Source organism: Theropithecus gelada, chromosome 10, assembly GCF_003255815.1.
Source record: "Theropithecus gelada isolate Dixy chromosome 10, Tgel_1.0, whole genome shotgun sequence".
NCBI lineage: Eukaryota > Metazoa > Chordata > Mammalia > Primates > Cercopithecidae > Theropithecus > Theropithecus gelada.
Window position 1 is genome coordinate 16,831,189 of NC_037678.1, and position 19,383 is coordinate 16,850,571.

Genomic DNA, 19,383 nt, shown 5'->3' on the forward strand with positions numbered 1-19,383 from the left:
CTTCCTTCCTTCCTTCCTTCCTTCCTTCCTTCCTTCCTTCCTTCCTTTCCTTCTTTTCCTTTCTTCTCTCTCTTTCCCTCTCCTTTTCCTTCTCTCTCTCTCTCCCCTCTCTCCATCCCTCCCTCCTTCTCCCTCCCTCTCTCCTTCTCCCTCCCTTTCTCCCTCCCTCTCTCCCTCTTTCCCTCCCAGGCTGGAGGGCAGTGGCATGATCTCGGCTCACTGCAGCCTCCGTCTCCCAGGTTCAAGTGATTCTCCTGCCTCAGCCTCCCGAGTAGCTGAGATTACAGATGCCTGCCATCATTTTTTTGTATTTTTTGTATTTTTAGTAGAGACGAGTTTTCACCATGTTGGCCAGGCTGGTCTTGAACTCCTGACCTCAGGTGATCCGCCCGCCTTGGCCTCCCAAAGTGCTGAGATTACAGGTGTGAACCACCGCGGCCGGCCAACAAAGTAATGTCTTATGCAAGGATCTCCACTGTGGCTGTGACTGCTGCCTATAAAACAATACACCAAAGACAAAAATAAAGAGTACAAAACAGGAGTTGTACGTAAGGCTTTTGTGTTCTGCGTGGTACCAAGGAAAAAGATACCACTCAGACCAGTCGGGATGCGTAGTCCAGAGCTCTGTGAGAAGTTCTTTGTCCTTCTATGCCACTTAAGAGTTTTTCTACAATACCTTTAACCTACACCATTTAATAAGCTTAAAAGGAGCAGCACATGCATTTACTGTATCGCTGCTCTGATTCTTTGGCAAATTTATAAGCTGCTCTTCAGTTGGGGGCATGGCTTTGCCTTAGAAGATCGTCTTTAAAGACACTTGCTGAGAATGTTCACAAGTGTGTTGCCTCTTCATGCTCACAGGTGTGTGTACTTTCTTGTTCTTTGCCTTTCCCTATTTCACCCAGATATTTAAGGTAAGTGGGTGAATTTCGATATTGTATGAATGGATAATAGTCCCCTGTGATTATCAAGCACGACACCCATGAGAAACTTGCACATTCAAATTCTCACCTAATCATCATAATACACCGGTGGAAACAGGAATTTTTGCCCATATTCTGTGAGTGAGACTATTGCAATTCAGAAGGAATGTCTGTTTTGCTCTGGTTTAATGTCTTGTTCAAGGTCCTACACCTGGAAAGCCAGGATTCCAGTGTAGAACTAGCAAGTCTTAAGTTCAGTCCTCTTCTCCTCCACAACACCTGATTCCAAAGTCACTTCTACATAGATAACCTCACTAAATATTGTAGCAGCTGCAAATTATAAAGCCCAGTTCTGTCGTTTGGTTGACACCACACTGTCGAATTCCACTTCCTTTGCCTCCATTTCTTTGTTTTCCATCAAGAAGATTTGGTTTACTTTCGTGCTCTGAATTTCTGGTTTTCTTTCACTCCTCCAGGAATCTCATACATACAAAGGACCCCAAAATTACCCTCCCAAAGCAGGCTGTCTTTCCCTGCTTGAGGAGGGCATTCCTGGGAATTGGGCTGTTCTTTTTCCAGCAGCCCCCTGGCCTCAGTTGCCTTATCTTTTCTTAAGAACCATCTCTGCTGTGACACCAGATCAGCAGACCAACCACTACACTCCCTTGCTTAAACCACCCGTGGCTTAAGGCAGGCTGCACTTCTTCAGGCCTACAAGGATCTGTGGGATATGGACCCTGTCCACTTTGTAGCCAGTTCCTTCTCTGACATTTTCTTTTCCAGTCTTATGTAACCACAGGCCACGTTCTCTGGCCTCTGGGACTTGGACCTCAGGTGTGTGCTGGTACAGTCACTCTCAGAAAAGAAAACAAATTATTAAAAAGTAATTGTAGCCAGGTGTGGTGGCTCACGCCTGTAATCCCAGCATTTTGGGAGGCCAAGGCGGGTGGATCACAAGGTCAGGAGATCGAGACCATCCTGTCTAGCACGGGGAAACCCCGTCTCTACTAAAATTACAAAAAGGTAGCCAGGTGTGGTGGCGGGCGCCTGTGGTCCCAGCTGTTCGGGAGGCTGAGGCAGGAGAATGGTATGAACCCGGGAGGCAGAGGTTGCAGTGAGCTGAGATCGCGCTACTGCACTCCAGCCTGGGCGACAGAGCGAGACTCTGTCTTAAAAAAAAAAAAAAAAAAGTTATTGTAGTACTTTTGTAGTATAGTCATGCATATGACGGAGATACATTCTGAGAAATGCATTATTTGGCAATTTCATTGTTGTGTAAATATCATAGAGTGTACACCTAGCCTATATGGTATAGCCCAGGGGTCCTCAGCTGCTGGTACCAGTCCATGGCCTGTTAGGAACATGACCACACAACAGGAGGTTAGGGACTGCCCGCTAGTGAGAGAAGCTTCTTCTGTATTTACAGCCACTCCCTACCACTCACGTTACCCCCTGAGCTCTGCCTCCTGTCAGATTGGCAGTGGCATTAGATTATTGCAAACCCTACTGTGAACCGAGCATGAGCGGGATCTCGGTTGTGGGCTCCTTATGAGACTCTTAATGCCTGATGATCTGTCACGGTCTCCCATCACCCCCAGATGGGACCATCTAAGTTGCAGGAAAACAAACTCAGGACTCATGCTGATTTTACATTATGGTGAGTAGTATAATTATTTCATTATATATTACAAATGTAATAATAATAGAAATAAAGTAACAATAAAGATAATGTATTTGAATCATCCCTAAACCATCCCCTTCCCTCAACCTTTGTCTGTGGAAAAATGGTCTTCCAAAAAAATTGGTACCTGGTACCAAAAAGGCTGGGGACTGCTGGTATAGCCTGTTGCCTCTAGGCAGCAAACCTGTGTAGCATGTGACTGTACTGACTACTGGAGGCAATTGTAACACAATGGTAAGCATTTGTGCACCTAAACATGGAAAAGGTACAGTAAAAATACGGTATAGATGGGCTGGGCGCAGTGGTTCATGTCTGTAATCCTAGCACTTTGGGAGGCCGAGGCGGGCAGATTACGAGGTCAGGAGATCGAGACCATCCTGGCTAACACATGAAACCCTGTCTCTACTAAAAATACAAAACATTAGCCAGGCGTGGTGGTGTGCACCTGTAGTCCCAGCTACTTGGGAGGCTGAGGCAGGAGAATTACTTGACTCCGAGAGGCAGGGGTTGCAGTGAGCAGAGACTGCGTCACTACACTCCAGCCTGGGTGACAGAGTGAGACTCTGTCTCAAAAAACAAAACAAAACAATATATATATATATATGTATATGTGTATATTATATGGTATAGATGGCATACCTGTATAGGGCACTTACCGTGAATGGCGCTTGCAGCACTGGAAGTTTCTTTCTCTGGGTCAGTCAGCGAGTGAGTGGTGTGTGGATGTGAAGGGCTAGGACATTACTGTATACCGCCATAGACTTTCTAAACACTGTGCACTTACGCTACAGTAAATTTGTAAAACTGTTTTGCCATCTTTAGTCATGCTACGTTAGTTTACTGTAACTTTTTTACTTTATAAACTTTGAAATATTTGTAAACTTTTTGACTCTTCTGTCATAACACTCAGCTTCTAACAAACACATTGTATAGCTGTACAAAAGTGTTTTATATCCTTACACTGTAAGCTTTTTGCTGTTTTAAAATCTTTTAATTTTTACTTTTTAAACTTTTTTGTTGAAAACAAAGATACAGCCTGGTGTGGTGGCTCACGGCTATAATCCCAGCACTCTGGGAGGCTGAGGCAGGTGGATCACCTGAGCTCAGGAGTTTGAGATGAGCCTGGACAACATGGTGAAACCGCATCTCTACTGAAAATACAAAACATAGCCAGGCATGGTGGCGGGCACCTGTAATCCCAGCCACTTGGGAGGCTGAGGCAGGAGAATCACTTAAACCTGGGAGGCGGATGTTGCAGTGAACCACATTTGTGCCACTGCACTCCAGCCTGGTGACCCAGCCTGGGTGACAGAGCGAGACTCTGTGTCAGAAAAAAAAGAAAAGAAAACGAAGATACAAGTGCACACTTTACTTTAGCTAAGGCCCACACAGGTTCAGGATTATCAGTATCACTGTCTTCCGCCTCCACTTTTTCTTTCACTGAGAGGTCTTCAGGGGCATGAACATGCATTAAGTTGGAGTTAGGGTAGGGAAACCACCTCACCACAAAATAGTTACGGATCAGGATGGAAAGAACTTACTTAGCCCATTGGCCACGTGGCCAGCCAAAAAGCTCATGTTGTTTTCACCCAATAAGAACCTATGTCTATTAAAAATAATCATGGCTTCAGTTTCTGTGACTACCTCTGGGAGTCCATTCAACACATTAATTATCCTCAGTGTGAAAAGACTTCCTGTCTTGTTTATTTTCTTAGCCTCATTCTGTGCCTTTCAGTTTGTCCAATCTAGTTCCTCTCATAAATTGGTCGCTGTCTTAGCTTTTTCCCAGCATGTTGTCTGGCTCTGCATAGTGCTGTCTTCAGTGAGCAGCTGAGATCCTGATGGGTCATACTTAGCCGGGGGTTTTCAGAGCAGGAGGATGGGCCTCTGCTTTGGTCAGCCTGTTGGTATTGATCCCCAGACGTTTGTTCTCTGGACGTAGTTAGTGGATGTGCTAATAAGGGACCCTCAGCTGACTGTAAATAACAGCGTATTTGGTGTGCTTGAAGGGAAAGCCTAGATAGTGTACAGAATTTTCTGCAACCACATGGAAAAGTTGTCTCTACTGCAGTGTTGTGACTGAGCCTCTCTTCAAATGGCATATCTCACAAAATATGGCAGGAACCTGGGATTAGAAAGGGAAATTTTAGAGCTGAGATGGAAGGAATGAAAACAGAGTGATGACAAATAAAGGGATTGCTCAGGGTGGACATGAGTGGTGACTGGACTGGGCAGGCCTGGCACAGAGGCCTGGAGTAGGGGTGGACACTCTGGTTCATGGGGACAAAGTGACTTTGGCAGAATGCATTTGACATGGGATTTCAGAATGGTTAGTTAAGTGGTTTTCTGTATGGTTTTATTAATTTTCATCCTTCATTCCTTGTTTCTTTTTTCATTTGTCACATTAGAGAATTAGTGCTAGTTGGTTTCTTGAGTACATTCACTAGTGCTTGGGACTCTTCACAAAAGAAGCATCTGTTGGGTCAAAAGCCTTCTCCAGTAACCTGTGGCTTCGAGCCCTCGATTCCACTGTGGGGATTTGAGTGTTCTCAAGTGGGTGTATTGATCTTTAAGGGCTCCTCTGTGGCTTTCTGGATTTCTGCAAGATTATAATCTGACCCCAAGGAAATATTGAGTAGATGAGGAGAAGAACTGGGTCAACAGAGAGTCCAGGAATGTATCAATACTGGAAAGGAAAAGAAAAAGCTCTTATTCTGTCATAGCAGCTGAGAGCGGATTCACAAAATATACCTCCAAAAGAGGTCCTTGATGGAAAATGTCAGTGATTGACTCAGAGTCAGTCAGAAGCACTCATTGGGATGCCTCCCAATAGTTCTAGAGCCTGGTTTCATTGGATATTACAAGAAAATGAATCGATAAATCCATGGTACACTGTGGGGGTAGATGGATGGATGAATGGGTAGGAAGGTGAGTGAGGGGGTGAATGAGTGACTACAGGAAGGAGATGGAGGGAGGAAAGAAGAGACCCACCAACGTGGGCCGTGCAGGAACAGGTGTTGATATATTTGGAGAGGGAGAGTGCAACGTGTACAGTGAAGAGGGGTATCCTTTGGGTATCAGTTGGATGTTTTAAACAAGAAAGAGCCCATTCATTTGATCTATAACGAGATCTTGGTTGTTGACCCTGGTCTTGTGGCTCCATAATGTCTGTGCTCTGAATAGGCATCTTGGCAGGTCTTTTTGCCTTCTCATATTTGCAGGATGGCTGCAGGGTCTCCAACCATGAGTCAACAGTAACATTTATCCCCTTCTCGCTAACCGGTTGTTAAACATTTACCAACACACTCTGGCTCCATGTCTTGTATTCACAGCAAGTGACATAGTAGAGGCTCAGTAAATATTTTGGGGGTGGCCAGGTGTGGTGGCTCATGCCTATAATCCTAGCACTTCGGGAGGCTGAGGCAGGTGGATTGATCTTGAATGCAGGAATTCAAGACCAGCCTGGGCAACATGGTGAAAACCTGTCTCTACAAAAAGTATGTACGTTAGCTGGGTGTAGTGGTACATGCCTGTGGTCCCAGCTACTCAGGATGACTGAGATGGAAGGATCGCTTGAGCCTGGGAGGTCAAGGCTGCAGTGAGCTGTGATCGCACCACTGTTTTTGAGCCTGGGTGACTGAGATTCTGTTTCAAAACAACAACAACAACAACAAAGAAAAGAAAAAGAAAAAAATTTCTGAACAAATGCACAGATGAAGTAGAGTTGCCATCTAAAAATGTAGTTCCCTCTGTTAAATTGAAATTTCACATAAACAATGGACAATTTTTTTAGTATAAATATATCCTAAATATTGCAGGGCACATGTTTATACAAAAAAATTTATTGTTTATCAGAAATTCAAATCTAATGGCCATCCTATAGTTTAATTTGCTAAATTTGTCAACCCGAGGATATAGGAATCATTTTATGGGAACAGATTTGAAGGCTTATCTCTGTTTCCCCAAGTAAGGGCTACCTGTGACCTGTGCTGATCATACTTAATTAAGCATATGGGGCGAGATGGAAATTTGAGTGTACATTGTGCAAGGAACTGGGACAATTTATCTGGAGGGAAACATGAGTTTGGAATTAGTAGTTAGTAATGGGGAGTTAACTCAGATTTAAATAAATTTGTGGATGGTTTGTAACTCTTTAGAGAAATTTCTTAGTGCTGGTTTCAGAACAGTAAAAGGAAAGCCATTGTCAGCTGGGATCTGCCGCGTTTCCATGGGGGCCCTTTGCTCAGTGATGTCTGTCTGTGATCCTGGGAGAGTGACAACTTTAGCCTCGCCTGTGCGATGCCACTGCAGTTGCAACTGGGGGCTCATCTGCTTTCCAATCCTTGCCACGTGTTGTTTGATTGGGGAGCTAGGGGAAGAGAATTTCTGAACTGGGAACTTGTTTGAAATACAAATACTTGGACTCTGTTTCAGAGGCAGACGTTCTGGGGACGTAGGGCCTGGTGATCCTACATTTCACCCAGCCCTCCAGAGGACCTTGATGCTGGATAAAGTTTAGGAGCCACTGCTATAGATAGTACAAGGGGATGGCACTGTGGAAGAATGTTTGCTTTGCAGTTAAAAGGATGACTGCATATGCAGTGTGGGGATGAGAGTGCAGCCAGCCAGGAAGACATTTTGAAAAAGTCACTCAGGTGTTACCCAGTATCCAGTTACCAGTCTGCTCATAGGAACATTAATTCAAAGAACCAGGACAACATGGATCTGTTGTACCTCTAAGAAGTATTGGAGGACTCAGTGAGCTTGGAAAAAGACCATCCTATTAGTGGTAAAAAGAGATTCATGAGTGATGTTAAGAAATGGGAAAAGCCTGAGGTGATAGGCCGGTAACTCTGGGTTGTGGGCCTGACCTAGCCAGTAACTTAACAGAGTGATCTCATACAACTGCTTAATTTTCTCTGGACTTCCATTTCTGATTGTGTAAAGTGAAGATTTTGAAGGAACGACTCTAATTCTGATTCTTTCTAGCTCAAGCTTCTCATGCAAAGGTAGGAGCCCAAAGATGGCGGAAGTGGAGCTTCCATCAATTAAGCATGGAGTTCAGGTATTCCTGCTACTTAAATAGTCTCTTCTCCTTCCTGACTTCTTTCTACCTCTTGCCAACATGTCCTTCTGGCAGCATACCTCCAAAGGATATGAGAGGGGACTGCCTTTGAATTCCAGAGGACAATCTGAAGGGGGTGAGAAATGTGTCCTATGTTCATTACACAAGAGGTAATCTTTCCATAACCTGAGATGGCATAGATTGGAATTTAGAGTATGTGGAGGCAGAGTGGGGTTTGAATGGGTCAGAGAGCTGCATGTGGTTGCTGTTCCTTCATACAAGTACTTGAGGCCAGTTGGGCCAAGGGAGGCCACAGGCCTGAGTGAGAACAAGTTGGGTAACAATGTAGGACCATGCCACAGTCAGTTTTACCTGAACAGTGAAAATTATCCTGCCAATTTCTTTTGTTTTTCCTTTCTTCTATTGATTTGTTATCAAGATAAATTTATATTACAGTTCTTAATTTGGCATTTATATGATTAAACCAGTTATTATTTGTCATTGTCCTGAGTAGATTATGTGTTGTGTTTTATCTCATTTTTGACTTTGGTCATCTAATTCTATTAAATGGATATAATTATGTCACTCAGTTTACAGATGAGGTCTCAGGCTTAGTGAGGGTAAGGAATGTCTCCATGGTATCCCGCCAGAGAAGCCGAGGGTTGAACCAGCCTTATCTGACTCTGGAGCTGGGATTTTTTTGTCTCCATGCTCTTGAATATGAGGCTATTCTCTGAACCAGGGGGTCCTCATTTTTCCAGGCCAAGACCAGCTTTTTGCATGTCTTTGGAGTTACTTGAGCATGTGTGTGATGGAAGAGGGGCAGCATTTTTAGCCTGCCGATCACCGTGGTGGTAGGAGGGCAGGAGTCAGTCTGCATGGACCAGTTTTCAGGATGATTCCGCTTTTCATTATTAACTACTGCATAATCATTGTTTTGTTTTGATTGTTTTATTTTATTTATTTATTTATATAGTTTTTCTTTGAGACAGGGTCTTGCTGTCACACAGACTGGAGTGCAGCAGCACCATCCTGGCTCACTATAGCTTCAACCTCCCAAACTCAAGTGATCCTCTCACCTCAGCCTCCTAAATCGCTGGGAACACAGGCACACGCCACCATAGCTGGCTAAGTTTTTAAATTATTTTGTAGGCGCGGGGTCTCACCATGTTGCCCACGCTGGTCTTGAACTCCTGGGGTGAATCGATCCTCTCACCTTGGACACCCAAGGTGCTGTGATTACACATGGGAGCCACTGTGCCCAGTCCTGGGCCCTCATTTTAAAGTGCTGAATATCAAGGAGGAAGAGTAAACAAATACATGGATTGATCATTTATGTATTAAGAAATTTTAACCTGAAGGAAAAAAAAGAAAAAGAAAAAAAGAGCCTAAAACAGAACCACCAATTAGGTAATTAAGAGTGCTGACCTGGTTTGCTGTGTCCAGCTGTGTGTGCTGGCTTGTGTGTTTCAAATAAACCACCAGTGACCACGGAATGAATGAATTCTGAGCTGTGATTGATGTGCCTCCTAGTAGCCAGATACGGTTCCCTGCATTTATGTACTAGTGGAATAGCAGGGGGGATTCCTAGCAAAAGGCTGTTTAGGGATACATTTTAATGTGGTTCCAGAAAGGAGCGGAAACAGCCCTCTCATTTTTCTTTATCTGATCCTGGGGGAGCTGGGACTTTTTTTAAAGAACCAACTGTATCCATTCCTTTAATGATCATCTGAACAGCCAAACCTTCTGGGACTATCATGTATAATCCTTCTCTAAGCTGAATCTATTTTCCCTCATCTGTAGATATATCTGTCCCCCTCCTCCTCTTAAAATAAAACTGATTAATTATAAGAAAATAGATATGAAATGAAGCACTGAGTTTCTTCTTAGCACATCTCAGCCCTCAAGTGATAGGATTTTGCCCTCAAGATGGAGAGGTTCCATAAAGGGCGATTTTTCAGAACAAACACGCAACAAATTAGCCACAGGATAGGCAATTTAGGTGCCTTTAAAAGTGTAGCTGTCATCCTCACCGTTGACAAATACTTACGATATACCTTCTGTGAGTACAAAGGCGATGCAGAGCAAATTCCTGAGGCACAGAGTCCACACCATGGAAACATAATTTAAATTTCACTCTGGTTGAGGCTGTTGAAGAATGCTCGGGGTCAAGGTTTCTTCCCTGTGTTGTTGCCTGTGCTTTCTTTTTTAGAGACTAATAGGTTAGTGGCTTTTCTTGCTGGCCTCAGCAGGGTGCATGCTACCCACATGTAGACACACACACATACACACTCTGTACCCCTCACCCCTCACATACACAGACACACACACACACACACATACACACACACACTCTGTACCCCTCACCCTTCAATGTCTATGACTCTAATCACTGTTTGTTTCCTACACTTCTCCACCCATACTTCTCCACCCATTTCTTTCATCTCTTCACCACTTAGAGCCAAGGAGGGGTTTCCTGATTAATTTCTATTGATGACGGAGTGGACTGTGTGACTCACCTAGTTACCCCATGGCTGGACCCACCTTGTAGCCAGTGGGTTCCTGGCCTCAGTGAACATGCCCCTCTTGTGCTGGTCTCCTCTAGAAGCCTTCAAGCCTGTGATCCGTCTGCTGCTGCCTGCCTGAAGACTGTTGAGATGCTCAGTGCAGGGCCATTTCTCCCACTGAGGCTGGCATCTTTACTGGTTCAAGGCCATTCATTTCCAGTGTTAGGCCTGCCATCCAGGCTCCAGCTTCCCTGTCCAGGTAGGATTTGCCCTTTCCCCGCCCCCCATCCCCAGGGTTGTGCCAAATGGGATAATGGTAGTGGTTAACATTCTTCAGACTCAAACTGCCTGGAGTTGAATCTTGGCATTTGCTCTACTCGTTGGATGGTTTGGTTGGGACAAGTTACTCCAACTTCTCTGGACTTCAATTTCCTCCTTTACAAAATGGCATACCACTCAATATGCAGCACACATTAGCTCTTACCTTTATTTTCTGAAATCTGGAGAAGGTAGTGTCTGTTTAAAACCCGTATTTCTAGGTCAGGCACTGTGGCTCACACCTACAATCCCAACACTTTGGGAGGCTGAGGCTGGAGGATTACTTGAGGCCGGGAATTTGAGAGTAACCTGTGCAACATAGCAAGATCCCATCTCTGCAAAAAAAAAAAAAAAAAAAAAAAAACCTAAAACAATAAAAATAAAAATTAGCCAAGCATAGTGGTGCTCACTTGTAGTCCCAGCTACCTGGGAGGCTGAGGAAGGAGGCTCGCTGGGAGCCCAGAAGTTGGAGGCTGCAGTGAGCTGTGATCACACCACTGCTCTCCAGCCTGGTGATAAAGCAAGACCTCAACTCTAAAACAAACACAGACAAACTCATATTCTTACCTTTTCCCGTCTGTGTGCTCTTTCCTTTTAGTCTTCTTTCTGCTTATATCATTTGGCCATAGGTAGCAGTCAGTTTTCCTGAACAGCATCCTATGTTATCAGTCAGCTGTGGACAGCTCACCTAACTTCTCTCTAGTGAGGAGGTTGGCCTCATTCCTGGTTTCCAGGGTATCCTTCAGACCCATGTTCTATTCAGTATTTTAGGACACATTTAAACGACAGTGTGAAGAATTGCAGATTGAGGCATGGTATAGCAGAGGATTTTAACACAGGGGTTAGAACCCTTGAAAGAGACTAATCTATTCTAACCTTCAGATCTCGGTTCTTCCCTGTCTCCTTTCCTGCTGCAGACCCCCTGGAACCCTTTGCTCTGGCAGGTTACACACGTGGAAGCCTGGTGGCCACACCTTGCTCTTGCACAGCTCCTAACCTAGCTGGGCTGTTCTCTCTCCTGCCTTGCTTCACCTTGTTCACCTGGGGAAACTGCTGCACCTCTGTGGGATTAAGCTGGAGCTTGGTGTCTGTCACCCTACAACTGCTCCTATAACACTTGGCCCACTCTTGCTTGCTTGGGATCTGTATCCAGCACAGTGCCTCGTACACAGCAGGGGCACACTAAACGATGAGCAAATGATTTCCTACATAAAGCTTTGGGACAGTTTGCTACCAAAGATCTTTTCCAGCTGTGTCATTTGTTGCTTTGGACATTTCTAAGTTTTAACTGGTCTTTTGAGAAGAAACATCATACAGCATTTATCTTGCATTCTAATGCCTCTTTTTCAAAATAATGACTTCCCGTTGAAATGTGCCCCTGGTTTTAAAGAATTTTGCCATTTCCTTCTCTAGTGTGTAGGACCACCCCGTTACACTGGGATGGGCATACCTGCCATTGTGGTGGTCCTTGATTTATTCTACTCAAATGACAGCAGAGCTGTTGGAATGTTATGAATTCCTCAGGAATTTGCATCATTCTGTTCCTCTGCTCAGAAAAATCAAATGAGTGCCTTGTGCCCATTGTGACCAGTCTAAATGCCTCTGATTAAAAGAACCTTTTGTGGTCCTCCAGGAACTCTCTGCACCTGCTGCTGTCATTCCCATTCTCCTTTCTCCAGCCAGCCAGGGACGAGTTGTCCCTTTCCCCTTGACATACAGTTTGGCTTCTGAGCCTTTATTGCCACTGTCTTCCTAACTTGTTCAGTTCTCTGGCCAGTTCATCACCATGGCCGTCCATTAGACCGTGACCTAGCCATTTTCTGGGGCCAATTCTTCCAGTTTTCATTTTTAATTTGATTCTTTGATTCACTGATTCAGTGTCTTCTCTTTTGAGAAGACTTTAGTCTTTTAAAACCTTTCCCCAGACTGGTTATTCCTCAAAGGCTTAACACTGAATACAATTTGTATTACATTATTCTGCATTCTTAAGTTTTTGGTTTTTTTTTTTTTTAATCTCCATGAATTGCTTGTAAGTGCCTTGCTGTCATGAGCTATTGTCTTCTGCTTCTTTGGAAAGTGCCCAGGGTGGTTCTTTGCTTGTATGGCTACTCACACAGACATTTGTTGAACGGCAATAGCATTTTCCAAGTGGGAACATAGATAGCAGGGACAGTGGAATTATACGGTGATGATGAAGTTTTCCTTTTTTTTTTGTTTTCCACCTAGCAAAGGTCTGATGAGAGAGGAAAGTACATCAAAGTAGCATTGGCCAGCTGGGCATGGTTGCTTATGCCTGTAATCCTAGCACTTTGAGAGGCCGAGGTGGGCGGATCACCTGAGGTCAGGAGTTCGAGACCAGCCTCGAACTAACTTTGCTAACATGGCAAAACCCCGTCTGTACGAAAAATGTAAAAATTAGCTGGGCGTGGTGGTGCATTCCTGTAATGCCAGCTACTTAGGAGGCTGAGGCACGAGAATCGCTTGAACCCAGGAATGGAGGTTGCAGTGAGCCAAGATGACACCACTGCACTCCAGCCTGGGTGACAGAGCATTACTCCATCTCAGGAAAAAAAAAAAAAAAAGTATTGGCTTTAATTATAAAGGAAAAGTTTAATTGGTTCCCAGAGCTTTCTATCATTTTGTGCCTGGGCAAAGCCCATTATTCTCAAAGGCAGCTTCTTATCCCTGCCTTGATTTGGTTGGTGAAGCTGCCCTGACATGCTGGCTTTGCTGGAGGAAGATACACTGAAGAGATCAAAAGGTCTGGTTTAGATCTAATGCAGTGCTCAGCCATAGGGCAGCAGTCCCACTGTGTCACCCCCTAGAGCAGAATCATGAAGCTTAAAGCTGGGAAGGGCCTTTTGAGGTTCCTTGGACCACTTTGTCCGTCCATCCATTCATGCATTCAGCAAATATTTATTGGGAAACTACTAAGTACAAGGTTTTATAGTAAGCACCATGGAGAGGTCCCGAAGGAAGCATAAAGTACAAATCGGAGAGCCAGTGTCAGTTACATGGGGACTCACTGAAGGATGCTGTGATCATATAGTTGAATGGCCTTTAATGAAGGATTTTAAATACCTTTCCTAAGATTTGTAAATATTAAGAAATTAATTTAAGAATTAGAGAATTAGGCCAGGCATGATGGCTCACGCCTGTCATCCTAGCACTTTGGGAGGCCGAGGCGGGTGGATCATGAGGTCAGGAGATCGAGACCATCCTGGCTAACACGGTGAAACCCCATCTTGACTAAAAATACAAAAAATTAGCCGGGTGTGGTGGCGGGTGCCTGTAGTCCCAGCTACTCAGGAGGCTGAGGCAGGAGAATGACATGAACCCAGGAGGTGGAGCTTGCAGTGAGCCGAGATTGCACCACTGCACTCCAGCCTGGGCGACAGAGCAAGATTAAAATGGAGCAAATGGAGAATAGGTACCTCTAAACAACCATGCTGCCTGGACCACCCTGAATAGAGAAGAACGAGTTACGAAGGAAGGGCGCTACTGCCTTACCAATGAAGAGTTTAAATCCAGGTGCAGTCAGTCTTGGCGTGCATTCAACGCAAATGACTAGTAGGGGTAAAGCTAGATAGACCCTAGATATGAGTCCCAATGCCACTCTTTTTAGATCCATGACCCTCTGGTAAGTTCCTTCACCTTCCTCAGCCTTGGCTCTCTTATTTGTAAAACAGGGCCTGATGCCAGCAACCTCACAGGTCTAGGCAGCTTCGGGGCGTGGTGGGATCGTGTTTTCAGGGTCTTGGAGGTCTGGATTTTAATCCTGGCTCTGCTGCAGATGAGCGGTGTGGCTTCTGAGAAGTCACTTATTTCCTGTGTGTCTCATTTCGCTCAGTGGTATGAAAGTGGTAATGACTGTGATTGGCTGAATCGTGCCCCTCCATTTCCAAAGTTATGTGTTGAAGCCTTAACCCCCGGTACCCAGGAATGTGACTGTTTGGGGATAGGGTCTTTATAGAGGTGATTAAAGTAAAGTGAGGTCATTATGGTGGCCCCTGGTCCGATGCGACTGGTGTCCCTGTAAGAAGAGGAGATTAGAACACAGATACAGAGGAAAGACCTTGTGAAGACACAGGCAGAAGACGGCCAGCTGCAGGCCAAGGACAGGCCTCAGAAGAAACTAACTCTGGACTGGGCACAGTGGCTCATGCCTGTAATCCCAGCACTTTGGGAGGCCGAGGCGGGCAGATCACAAGGTCAGGAGTTCGAGACCAGCCTGATCAACATCGTGAAACCCTGTCTCTACTGAAAATACAAAAATTAGCTGGGTATGGTGGCACACGCCTGCAATCCCAGCTACTCAGGAGGCTGAGGCAGGAGAATCGCTTGAACCCGGAGGCAGAGGTTGCAGTGAGCCGAGATCACACCACCGCACTCCAGCCTGGGCGACAGAGCAAGACTCCGTCTCACACACACAAAAAAGAAGAAACAAACTCTGCCAACACTTTGATATCAGACTTCCAACCTCCAGAACTCTAAGAGAATGAATTCCTGTTGTTTCAGCCCCCCAGTCTGGTATTCTGTTACATCCGCCCTAGCAACATAGTACGATGACAATCACCTGAAGAGATGAAATACCTCAGGCAGGCATGTAATGCCTGTGTTATGGCGAGGGGAGCTCAGGAGAGCTCCTGGCTGAGCTGGGTATAAGGGTCTCTGTCTACACAGTGGCCACCACAACCCCCTTCCAGAGCCTCTTTTCCCCACAGACAGCCTCAGTGCCCAGTGCACTGTCATATTCCTTAGATTTTTTCTTTTCTCTTCCGCCTCCCTCCTTTCGTTCCTGCAATAGCAGCTCCACATCAGCAACTTCTAACTTCTGTTCAGTCCGTGGAGGCTGGACTCACCACAGTGCCAAGCTTGGTTGAAAACACTCTTTTCTCCTCTGGGACAGGTGCTTTCTTAGTCCCGAGCCTGACATTCTACACAGTGGCCAAGGGAATTTTCCCAAAGGGTCGTACTGGGTGATATTTGGGACTGGATCCTTCTCAGCAGCTTGGACATCATCAGCCTGGTCAAGTGTCATCCTCTCTAAGGCCCTGGCTCATTCCATCCTGTGTATATGCACAGATGTCCATATGATGCGTCTCTGCTTGGTGATTCTGCAGACCCTTCCAGAGCTAAGCACACTCTGGTTCCCTAGTTTCTGTCTCTCTGGCTTCCTCAGATATGCTTGATATTGTTGATTTTTATGGGGGTTCTCGCCCCCAGGGCCCTCACAGTGCTACTAAAATCATAACGGTGACATCAGCCACTTGGGTGTGTGGGTCGACCGTGGGAGGCAGCTCCATCTGGAAACTAAAAAGAGACACAAAATCTCTTTTGCTTCCCCCAGACTTATCTGTATCTTTGCAGGTAGACAGGGCCAAGTGGAGAATTTACAAATTGACACTTCTCTAAAGCAACTTGATATTTTAGAAAGTTCCCTTGATTCCCAAGAACTGAGACCAGGGAGTAGGACTGGCTGCAAAGCCAGAGCAGCTGGAGAAAGGAGGGAGGGAGCATGATGCATGTGTGCTTGGACAGGCTTGGCTGTTGTGCATCAGAAATGTAACCATCAACCCCAGCTATAGGATTTCAGGAACCTAGTAACCACTTACAGCTGTTAACACCTTGACACTCTCTAAGTTACAGTCAAAGAGGATCCCTGGCAAGCCAGCGTTGATTTTATAAATCTTGTTATATGGAGGTTGAATGCTTTTTCTACTCACCTGGATACTCCCTGTATTTTACCGATGGACTCATAGTAAAATGATGGGGTTGCTTGTGCCAAGGGGCAGGTGTGGCCCCGGGAGCTCTCCCTTTCTCACCTGGCAGATGCATCTAGTGTCAGGGCAGTGAAGGACTGAAGCCAGCGTGTTTTCCCCATTCCCTCCCACGTCTTTAGTAACCATGACATTTTTCAGCTGGAATTGGTCTCGCGTGCCAGTTCTGGATCTACTGAAGATGATAGAATTCTTACTCGATGATGGGGTCATGGTTTCTTTTTCAGGCTGCTTTCATTCTGCAGTGGTTTCAGGATCTGAGATGCTGTGGATCAGGAAGAATCTGAGATTGTACCTGCCTGAGGGCAGAAAAGGGCCAATTCACAGGGATTTATGTCTCTGTCTTTTGATGAAAAGAACTTCTAAGAAGGTAGGTTAGCTATGCAAATGATCTGGGGCCCAGGTATTTTCTGTCTGGATTTGCCAAATCATTTCCTTTCTTTAAAGCGATTCAGTTTATTTTTACTAGAACCTCTGCCATCCCCTTCCAGGAGGGAAATCTGAAATTACATCAAGTTACTTGTTTCATAATTTTATTAGTTGTCCTGTGACCAAGACTAACTTACCCCAGGTCACACATTGAGTTATGGGCAGAGTTGGGACTTGAACCTGTGGCTTCTTTCCTAGCCTCGAAGCTCATCCCTTATACCAGGATACTCTTGCTGCTTTCTAGGAGCTCCCCCTTCCTGTGTCCTCCTCTGCAGTGCAGATGGTGCCCTGAGAGGGAGCTTTCCCTCTGTTCTCAGGCCCTGACGGGGTCCCTCTTGGCCATTGGAGGCGGTGCCCTGGAGGCTTGTGTGGGGGTGTGGCCTGAGCCGTGTGATCCATGTTTGCTATAATGGGAAGCAGCCCCCGGAAGAGAAAGACATGCATTTGTATGCAGCCAGTCTGATGGGGTTGAAATAAACTCAGCACTGATCAAACGACACACAGCCGGCACGTTGCAGGGAAGGCAAACCAACACGGAATGCTGATTTTTCTCACTGTCATCTTTAGAAACCGTCTCTCTTGTCGCCCACCTGGGGCAGTTAACGGTTAGGAGCCAGCCCTGTGTTCAAATCCATTTATTGATGGATGTGTTTTCCATTTATCATCTGTGGGACTCTTGGGGGATGTCTCTTTTCTGAGCTCCAGTTCTTTCATCTATAAACTGGGCATGTTCAGACTAACTCATAGATCTTTAGAGTTAAAATAATGTAAGTGCCTTACACAATGCCCGCACGTATTAAACATTCAGTAGTAGGTAGGTGCTACTATCATCATCAGCAACATTATCATGTTTATTGCCTTATTGCCTTGGACGAACGTGGTAGTGTATATAATAAAGTAGCGTCTAGAACCTGGCCTATGGTTATGTGTAATAAACGAGAGCTGTTGAAGTAGTGTGGGATAACTCAAAGACCTGAATAATTCAGCAGATACAATGGAGTTGGAAGATTCCAGGGACTCAGATCCTTCTCCCAGCTCTGTATCAAAATAACTGCATTGCCTTGGGCAAGTCGCTTTGCTTTCCATAATTTCACTTTCCTCATCAGTCAAATGGGGCTGAGCGTTGTGTGGTATTGGAAAAGAATAACTGAAGTGCTTGGTTCCATGCTGGAATGAAGTAGGGACATGAGCAGTGCTGTCTGATCTGACTTGGTGGGATCGACATTGCTCTTCCTGGAGAGAGCCAGGTCATCACAAGAACCATAAATTGTGCATATCCTTTAACTCCATGATAGACCTTTCAACTCAATGCTTTTATTTCCAGGGAAGTACTGTCTCCAAATACAGATTCTAAAAGAAAAGATGGAAGGGGGTGGAATAGACTGCAAGAATCTGTTCATGACAACACTGTTGAAAACAGCTCAAATTTGAGGCTTCAGCATGCCAGGTGTGTGTTGTGTTGTGTTGTGTTGTGTTGTGTTGTGTTGTGTTTCCACCACAGAGCCCTCTGTGGCTGTGGGACCTGTCAGATGCATGGGAAGTGTCGCTTTCTAACTTGTGGGGTGCACCATGGTGGCAAGCGTAGATGATGGCCATACCCTCCTGTTTTGATGGAAGGACAGTGACTTGGCCAAGGTTTCTAGCTGTGAAGTGTCTCAATGAGGATTTGAACTCAGGCTTCTTGTGCCTTGGATCCTCCTTAGTTTGGGTCCCCTGCTCTGGCAACAGCCAGAGCACTGCTTTAGAGCCTCTGCGTGTCTGGCCATGGCCTCAGGGGTCTAGCGGCGGTGCTAGAGCAGACCCAGCTTGTCAGATCCGGGGCTGCTTAGAGGCCACCTAAGTGATTCCTTTGGCAGCAAGCAACATTCGGCCAAAGACATAGCTGGCAGGGGCCCTGACGTGGGGTGTGTGAGTGCATAAAGGTTGGTGTACCAAGAGTGAGTGAGAAGGAGGGGGCCGGCTGGAATTCTACCCTTCGGGGCTTTTCTGTGTATAGACAGAGACTGGGCAGAGGTAGGTAGGGACCATGTGTAGGTGGATGATCATCTTTTCCAGGCTTCACTGATGGGTGTCGTGCCTTGCAACAGCAGTGCTCAGGGAATCAGGCTCAGTTACAAGAGGCTCCCAGCAGCTGCGGGTACTGCCCAGAAGGATCGTGGAGAGCTCAATGATAGGATGTTCACAAAGCTTCTGGCCCTAAGAGAGCACTCAGTGAACATGGGTTGCCTGTCCTGTTCCTGGAGTTGGGACAGGGTGGCACATTTGAACAAGACCTTTGTAGCCATACAGCAGTTATCAGGCCAGGATTCTGGGGAGAAATCCCCAATTTCCAGTAAGTCTCCCTGTCTGCACACCCATGCTCATACTGGATCACAGCCCTGCAGATACGTGTATGCATCTTCAAGAACATGAGAGTGGAATTTGGAGGGATGAAATAGCCTTCCTTAGGTTATTCCTTTTTTTTATACAGTCATTACAGTCTATAATAAAAGAAATGAGTCAATAAAATGGAGAATTAGACATGTGGTCATTGCTAAGATTTAAGATCCAGAAATTTGATGAGTCAGCGCTTTAGTATCCCTCTGCTGAGACGCTTTAGTGGAAGCTCCGCATTGAGGATAAAACTTAAACTCAGGCTGGTGCACAGATCCTTCCATGACTTGGCCTGAGCCTGCCTCCT

At 45.6% G+C, this 19,383-nt stretch overlaps 1 protein-coding gene and 1 non-coding gene across 7 annotated transcripts in view; both read left to right on the forward strand.

Annotated features, from left to right (window-relative positions):
- LARGE1 (LARGE xylosyl- and glucuronyltransferase 1) overlaps positions 1-19,383 on the forward strand; it is a 631,116-nt gene that overhangs the window by 196,119 nt on the left and 415,614 nt on the right. The gene's annotated exons all lie outside the window — the stretch shown is intronic.
- On the forward strand, positions 18,437-18,571 carry LOC112633896. Its single transcript, XR_003121656.1, has one exon. It is a non-coding gene; the product is annotated as a small nucleolar RNA SNORA76 (small nucleolar RNA).